The sequence below is a fragment of the Salvia miltiorrhiza genome, chromosome 3 (assembly GCF_028751815.1).
Source record: "Salvia miltiorrhiza cultivar Shanhuang (shh) chromosome 3, IMPLAD_Smil_shh, whole genome shotgun sequence".
NCBI classification, from domain to species: Eukaryota; Viridiplantae; Streptophyta; class Magnoliopsida; order Lamiales; family Lamiaceae; genus Salvia; species Salvia miltiorrhiza.
This window is the reverse complement of record NC_080389.1, coordinates 7,339,944-7,348,918: the sequence shown is the minus strand read 5'-3', so window position 1 is coordinate 7,348,918 and position 8,975 is coordinate 7,339,944. Positions and strand designations below refer to the sequence as shown.

General features: G+C 36.5%; 1 long non-coding RNA gene and 1 pseudogene across 1 annotated transcript; one reads left to right on the top strand and one right to left on the bottom strand.

Moving 5' to 3' along the window:
* Positions 1 to 1,637: 1,637 nt before the first annotated feature.
* LOC131017288 (salviol synthase-like) lies at positions 1,638 to 4,679 on the bottom strand (annotated as a pseudogene).
* A 2,576-nt stretch (positions 4,680 to 7,255) lies between these two features.
* LOC131017298 (uncharacterized) lies at positions 7,256 to 8,213 on the top strand. The gene is made up of 2 exons (XR_009099536.1): positions 7,256 to 7,420; positions 7,898 to 8,213. It is a non-coding gene; the product is annotated as an uncharacterized LOC131017298 (long non-coding RNA).
* Positions 8,214 to 8,975: the final 762 nt, after the last annotated feature.

Here is an 8,975-nt window from a genome sequence, read left to right as displayed (position 1 = left end):
AGTGGTAGATAAAAAGTTGATCGATTAAAGACATCATGTTCATCAAACAACGAGTAAATTCAATAGTATTACACTACAGAAGATTCAAAGCTAAAATTGTCTATCCAGATGCAATAATAGGTCATATGTACTGTGTATTCATACATTAACATTAATTTGTCATTCATGTGGGGGATTGTTGGAAAAAATAGTTATAAATGATAGTAAATTCATAAATTAATTACGGTAAGATTCATTGAAATTTGTTGAGATTTAATTCATGTAGATTTGGAATCTATATCTCAAACACATTAATTTAATGTATTTGATTGTCCATTTCCAAGTTGTACCGAATGAGCAATTTATGCACAAAGTTTAGTGTTTGAGAAGTATTTAAATGCACAATTTAATGCTCGGAAATGTGGAGTATAGTATCCCAGATTGGAAAAAGACAAGTCTTCTATACCATTTATAAGTCTTATCTCATTAGAAGGAGATAATCAAGTGCGCACCAATATGGTGCACTCTAGCTAGTGGGACTTTTGGGTTAGTCATTTTATGGCTAGCCAGTTTCCTACAAGAATGGTGCGTAGCACCACCCGAGTCCGAGTATGGGTTCGGGTCTAGGAACGTCGCAATGGATACTTTGAGACACTTTATACGTGCGCATCATCGCAAGGAGCATTGAATAGCCAAACTAAGTGGCTCGTAGAGGAGGCTCAATGGTGGTTTGGTGGCTCGGCAGTGGCTTGTCCCTAGATTCGGTGCGGTTTAGTGCGTACGTGGACGTGTGATGGTAGAAGGCGGACACACGTGGCAGCGGTTATGCCACAGACGTGGCGGCAGTTAGCATATGGGTGGCACGCGTCCTAGCCCAGTGTTAGGAGAGGTACACGTTCGGACCCAGCTGCACACGCGTGGGTTCAACCGCAAGCACCTAACAGGTTCAACCTCTCCCTAAACCACCTTGTATCCCTTCGCGAACAACCACCTTCTAGCTATAAATAGGAGTCCCATGGTCAGAATCATTCATATTCAACATATTGAATCGAACGTACTCAAATCTACTTTCATATACTCCCTCCGTCCCACAAATAACTTCCTCTTTCTTTCTTTCTTTCCATCTTTGGACAACTACCCCACAATTGATAATACTTTATTTATTCTTACTTTTCACAACTCCCAATACTAATTATAACAGATTTTCACAACTTTCAATAATAATTATAACACTTTTTTTCCACTATCAATACACTTTACAACTTTTCCTTAAAACTCATGCCGTCCCCAAAGTGGAAGCTATTTGTAGGACGGAGGGAGTATATTTTTCATATAGTTCGAGTCATAGGAAAATGCTGAGTCCCTAGTATCGAGTAGTTTGCCGGAACATCGAGCTTGTTAGTGTGAAACACCTCGAGTTCACGTGAACCATTGTATCTTGGATACATTTGTCGTCGAACTGCGGTAGCATATATTGCGGGGCAACCTAATTGTCTTATGGAGATAGTGTCCAACACTAACCACAGCTCTTTCTGTATCCCTGCTTTGTATTTATTATTATTATAATTTCCATTTTCCAACGCACAATAGATATATCTTATATAACATAAATGAGTGGTTGTGGTTAAAATAAAATGTGCAACCATGTGTCAAAATACACGTGATACATTCTTATGAGACAAGCGAAAATGGAAAAAATTATAACAGAGCCCATACTGGCGGTTTATTCTAAACTATATCAAACTATAAACTTTGTTAATTACTAAGGCAAAGGCCTCCTAATAATAGGAATCACACTAAGATCATTTTTTCTCTTCCCCGTAAAACCATATGTTTCATTCATATCCACATCTTCTGGTTTCATGCCATGAGGCAGAATCCAATCAAAATGGTAGAGAAGCATTGCCATTTGGATTTCTATATTAGCAATCCCAAAACCGATCGCTGGGCAAATCCTCCTTCCACCACCAAAAGTGATGTATTCAAATGTATTCGCCTTGAAATCAACTATTTTTTCAAAAAACCTTTCTGGTTTGAAGCTCTCTGCATCCTCCCAATGCTTGGGGTCTCTTCCGATGGCCCAAGCATTCACCAGTACCCATGTTTTGGCCGGAAATCGATACCCATTAATCGTGCACGCCTCTCTGCTTTCTCTAGGAAGTAAAATAGGCACCGGCGGGTGCAATCGGAGAGTCTCTTTGATGACTAATTTGAGGTAGTTTAGCTCATGAAAGCGGCTTTCATCTACATATTTTTGGCCATCGAAAACGCTTCTCACCTCATCTTGAGCTTTCTTCAGAATCCTAGGATTCTTGAGCATCTCTGCCATTGCCCAGTCTGTTGCTGTGGTTGATGACTCAATTCCAGCACCATCCTGTTAATTAATTATAATCAACATTAGGATTGACTAATTGCATGTGACGTTTTTTCTGATTTAGAACATGACTTATAAGGATGTGTTATTTTTTATTGATAAATTTATCATATGAAAATTAGAGATGACAAAAAATTCTCCCTTTAGATGCCTCTTTTCTTCCATTTCTTACAAGAGAAAATTTCACCCTTTCTCATTCTTCATTTCTACTTTAAGGAGCGGTAATATTATCATCCCTCTTTGAAGTGAAAAAAATGAATGAGAAATGATGAAATCATCTTTTGTCCAAAATGAGGGAAAATAAATGAGCGGGGGAATTTTTTGTTATCCCTTATTTTCCCAAGATAATTAAATTTATCAACCAATGAGAATACACCCTAAATTTGCAATAAAAACATTACCTGTATTCAAAAACGTTGGTCCAATTTTTTATCAGGATAAATCAATGTGGCGTGTATTAATAGAAGGTTAATTATAATTTATAACATAAACTTTAGTTCTTTTCTAATTTATTTATGATCTCAATTCAATTTAAATAACCTAAAATTTGCAAAATTGTTTAATAACTAATGGGACGCCTAAAAAATTCCGCAGTCAGAAATCTTACTATGTACGATACTCCATAAAACATATTTCTCGAGCAAATTTTCATGTGCGGTCAATCGCATATATACCATGCGGCGGGTTCGAAATATTACATTTTTTCATAATAATGTTTACTTTTATTCATAAGAATTTTTACTTTTAGTTATTTTCGCCATTACAAAAAAAAATTCACTAGTGATATATATAAGACTTGTTAGCTATTATGTGTGTTGGCTTTTGATGGTGTAACTATTAGTCATTAGCTACACCATCAAAAACCACTAATTTTTGTGACACACATAATAGCTACCAATCCTCATATCACTAGTGAAAACTTTTTTGTAGTGCTCCTTAATACCTTTATTCCTAATTATTTGGTTAAGTAATTATTATCGTAACAAAAAATAATTATTGTTACAATGAAATGTAATATTTTAAAAAATTATTACATTTATTCACTATAATTGTTACTTTTATTTATGAGAACTTGTCCTACATAAATATACATTTGTGCGAATAAATATATATATCTCATCTTATACTTATTAAAAATATGCCACCGGCATGGGATGTAGTCAACCGCACAGTAGACCAACCCTTTCTCGAGATGGAATTGATGTTGAAAGAATGAAGTGTCTAGTCAGATATATAATTCTCAAATTTTTGACGAGGTACATAATTAAACAATTTAGCAAAGTTTAAATTATCTCATTAATTGCCAAAGTTCAATATGTCAGAAACTATAAATAGACTATTATGGTTTTGCCTTAATTTTACTTGATATTGTCTGTTGTCAACGGAATCTGGAGCGATCCATCGCCTTGCAATTTCAAGAGAACGTCGAGCAGATCACGATCACCATCACCATCACCTTCATGATGGGCTCGCCTTCGCTCCTCGATGATGCTCTCCGTGATCCTGTTCAGTTTCCGGTGATGTTTCTCTATCTTTAATTTCTCTTCATCCCACTGAAGAGCTTGAGGAATCTCATGGAAGGATACACATCAACGAGGTTGAAGCAAGTGAGGAATTTTTGAGCCTCTTTAATGATGGAATTTAGCTCACATATTTCTCCACCACCCTTCTTCCCAAATGCTGCCCTAACCATGATGTTAAGATTCGTGGTGCCGATATTCTTCGTCAGATTGATCGTCGAGCCGGCGTTTAGAGCCACCGATTTGCAGAGGTCTGCAACTTCTTCCTCCCTAATTGGCCGGAATGACTGCACGCTATTCGCCGTGAAGAGCTGGAGCGAGCAGATCTTGCGCAGCTGTCGCCAGTAATCGCCGTATGGAGCGAAGGCGATGTCTGTGTTTCCGTAGCAGTTGATCTCGGGGGCAAGGAGAGACGGCCGGGAGGCAAACACAACATCGTTTTCTTTCAAGAAGAGTTTTGCGGTTTCCGGTGAGGAGACGACTACAGCGTCGGTTTTGCCTAGTTTTAAGTGCATCAAAGGTCCGTATTCGGCAGCCAAGTTTGCAAAAGTGTGGTGGGACGGAGCGGAGCCGGCGAGGAGGTGCAAGTTGCCTATAAAAGGCAACTTGCGCGGCCCTGGAGGGAGATTTTTATTCGGCTTATGAAACACGAACACGAACACGAACACAAAAGTGGTAATAAGGAGGAGGATAGAGAAGTACTCGAAGTCCATGAGGGAGGGCTACAAATTAAAGAAGGGATTTTGAGTTTTGGAAATTGGAATTTATGAGATGTATACTTGATCATTTCTTTCTCGTGTATTTATAGGGGATGAGATTATTGTATTGTTTCACTTTCAATTTAGTGGGAATTATCACATATAGCCCTCTTTCATAAAAACATAAGTTTTATAGCCCTAGTTTATAATAGATAAGTTATATAGCCATTTTAGGCTTAAAAGACTATAACACCATTTGAATTTTTTTGAAACTTCGAGTGCTCGATGGTGTACTCGATGGCACCATCATGTACACCATCGAGTAATGAAAAAAATGAAGATTTTCTACAACACTATCGAGTAATCGAAGTACTCGATGGTGTACACGATGGCACCACGAGTACTCGATGGTGTACTCGATGGTGTATACGATGGTGTCATCGAGTACTCGATGGTATACTCGATGGTGCCATCGAGTACAAAAAAGTCAAAGGGTGTTATAGTCTTTTAAACTTAAAATGGCTATATAACTTATCTATTATAAACTAGGGCTATAAAACTTATGTTTTTATGAAAGAGGGCTATAATAAGATTTCCCTCTTTAATTTATTATATACTTCTTTTGCCCCATTTGATTTAACTTGTTTTCTTTTTTGAATTGTTCCATTCAACTTGACATGTCTTTTTTTTTTTAAGTAATCAATTTTTAATTACTATTACAAATACGAGTTCACATGCATACTTTTACACACATTTACATTATAATAATCTTAGGGTAGAGTTTTTTTTAAAATTGTTTCGTGATAAATATTAATTAGAGATAATTATATGTTAATATTTTTTTATTTTATAAATAAAATAATTATATAAGAGCATCAGCAGTGGGGGCGACCTAATAGCTGACCTGATAGAGGGGGGACCACATTGGGTTAAGGAGGCTGCAGTGGGATGACATGATAGCTGACCTGATCTTTTTAGTTTTGATTATTGTATTTTTTCATTTAATTTTAATTGCACAAATTTAAATAACACAATTTACTTCAAATTTAAATTGCATTAATTTTAAAATCCTAAAAATTACATTAAAAAAATTACATAAATCTTAAAAATTTAAAAACATATCCTAAAATAACTATTCCGACCCTAGAGGTCCGAAACTTGCTCCATCAAATTATGTTGGAGCACAGCATGCATCTGCCTATCTCAGAGAATTGAATCTCTTTGCACGTATTCCTCGAAGCAAATTGGGGTTGCTCGAGCACTCTCCGTCAAGTCACTGCTAGACGCCCCGTGTCCTGCATCGTCATCTCTCCAATGGGCAGCTCTATCACCTTCGTTCTCCACAATCATGTTGTGGAGAATGATGAAACACATCATGATGTCTTTGAGATTCTTGACGTACCAACCTCGCGCTGGACTTCAAATGATTCCCCATTAAGCTTGAAGCACTCCAAAGGCACGTTCGACATCCTTCTGTGCCGATTCTTGCATATTCTTAAACCCCGCCTCCTTCGAGTTGGTCGCCATCGGTGGACTCTTGACGAAACAACACCACTCCGGATATATGTCGTCGCACAAGTAGTAGCCCATCTGGTAGTAGCGCCGGTTGGCCTGAAAGATCACCGGCGGCGCTGTTCCATCCAACACGTCGGAGAAGAGATGCGACTAGTTCAAAATGTTGATGTCGTTGTTCGAACCAGCGACGCCGAAGAAGGCATGCCAAATCAACAGATCGTGGGATGCAACGACCTCCAAGATCAAGGTGGGCTTCCCTCGATCACTGCGTGTATATGTGCCGTGCCAGTTGCCACGCCTTTGGGCAATTCTTCCACGACCACTGCATACAATCAAGACACCCTAGCATCCAAGGAAATCCGTGTCGCGCCTCGTGCATCTGAGTAAGGCGTTGGATGTCCGCCGGCGTTGGACGGCGAAGATAATGGGCTTCGAAAGCCTGGATGACAGCCGTGCAGAACTTCTTGAGGCATAAATGCCCCGTTGTGTCAGCTGTAGGAACCACATTTTGACATATGATCCATGTGCCCGTGTAACACCCGACATTTTCACTACAGTTTATATTATTAATATTATTTTCTGTTTTCTATTATTTAAAAGAAGAAAGAAGTAGAATCACTGAGATGAGATGAGATATTATTATAATACCATGAGCTTTTAATTCAGTGATTTCATAATTTGAATAATTAAGTGTTCTTGCATCCTTTATTAATTTTATTCTTGGAAGCAAGTTTATAATTCCTAGTAAAGGGATTATTTTATTATTTTCAAAGATGAGAATGGTGATAAATACGAAATATTATTAGTCGATTTATCGCTCGACTAATTGACGTGATGGATATTTAATTATTTATTTATGAGCTTTCTTATTTTAATAGTGATGATTTATTATTAAACCATGAATTAATATGAGATTTATTATTATTTCTTAATTATTTAGATTATTTTTCAAGTTATTCAAGTGAGGTTTTATATTATTAAATTATGAAAGAAACTGTTGAATTATTTTGTGAGTTAGTTAAAGTGTAGAATTTTAAACCCACACATACTAGTAATATTTTATTACTTATTTTTGCTAAACCTAATAAGATATATATATATATATATATATATATATATATATATATATATTGGCTTATAAGGGAAGAAAGCCCATTTTTCTTCTTCCCCTGGCAGACGTTCAACCCATTCCCCATCAAACCTCCATTCTTTTTATTTGCAAGCTCAAATCTTAGCCTCTAAAATCTCAAATATCATTCATAGATCACAGATTGAGGTTCGAGTGGCAGTGTAGAATGAACAAGCAAGGACTTCTATTTCATTAAGCGTATCAGGTGGGCTTACTAACTCAAGAAGTAAAGATGCATACTTTATTATATAAAGTTTGAGTGTATACATTTATTTTCCAATTATTGACTTGCCAATATTTGAGATTTGTATGATACCATCTACATAGAAGAACGAATTCGGGTCCTGAGCGAGTCAGGATTTGTGTACACAGAGTTGACAGTTAACCTTTGAGTTAGTTTGTCATCGTGTTTGAGAACGAGGCCTACTTCTCAACACTCAGAGTTATATGATGTGTGGATATGGTACATACATGTTAATTGTCTGCAGACGTATATGATGTTATGATGATTATAGAGAAGTTTTACAGTTTTACATACACAGGTTATTTAAATAAAACTCTTGTGTGATGTTTGAGATGACATGTTCAATATATAGCTCTAAGAGCAAGCTTTAACGTTATTTCGGCATGACCACTGAGTGCTTTTTGGTACTCAGCCCTGCGTATGTTTCTAAATATGCAGGTTAAGCTGTGTGATGCAGATGGTAGCATGCAGAGCAAAGCCCTCAATGTATATATATATAATTTAGGCTCGGGATTTCATGTCCTCATACATGTAATCCACTTGAGTTATTTCCGCTGCAACACTTAATGTACTTTACTTTTATGATGTGTTGTAGAGATTTTAAACCAATAGCTTCGAGAATTATATCACTTAGACAACTTGTCGTTGTGTTATTGTAAGTTGTCTACTCGTGAGTTTTAAAAGTGATTGTATATGATTACCAGACATTATGGTAAAGTCTTGCTTAAGCAGGATAATTATTTTTATTGAAACCTTTTTATTTTCCATTTTCTTTCTCTGTTTCCCGATCACACCTTTCCCTAGCTTAACTATACACTAGATTAGGTCGGGCTGTGACAAAGTGGTATCAGAGCAGGTCATTTGCTCTGAGCGGAACCTAAATATTTCCTTGAGTCTAGTCTAAATTTGAATCTTTGGACTAGTAGAAGTAATATAATTTAAGCTCTGCTCTCCATCTCATCCAGCTTAGCCAGGTATGGGTTTTCAGAGTTTTAAAGTATCATTTTAAAGTTTTAAACAAGTATGAGTTTGCAGTTTTGCAAATATTAGTATGATGGAAATTTGCATATTTTCAAGTGAGTGAAATAAACAGCATGGTTCTTTATAGATATCCTCTATCAGTGTGAACTTCTTGTATGGATAAAAAGGTTAATCATATTTCAGTATAAATATCTTGAGATGTGGGGGAATTTCATTTGTTACATGCTAATAAAAATATTTTAGATGATGATGAGTATATATATATAATATGTGGATGCAGAGATAGACAGTTTGATGATACAATAATGATGGATGTCAGTCACCCCTTGACCTAGTACTACCAGTGATGTTGTACAGATAGGGCATCACATTTAGTACTAAAATCTTTTGTAAGGTATATTTCATCTTTTGTAAGAGTCCTCATGGAGGCAAATTTTCGCATGATATGAAATTACCAAAGTGGTCATTTACTAGGCCGTTGAGCTTTAATTGTTTAGATGGTTTAATTTTTGTGTATGAGTTTTATGACTTAGTT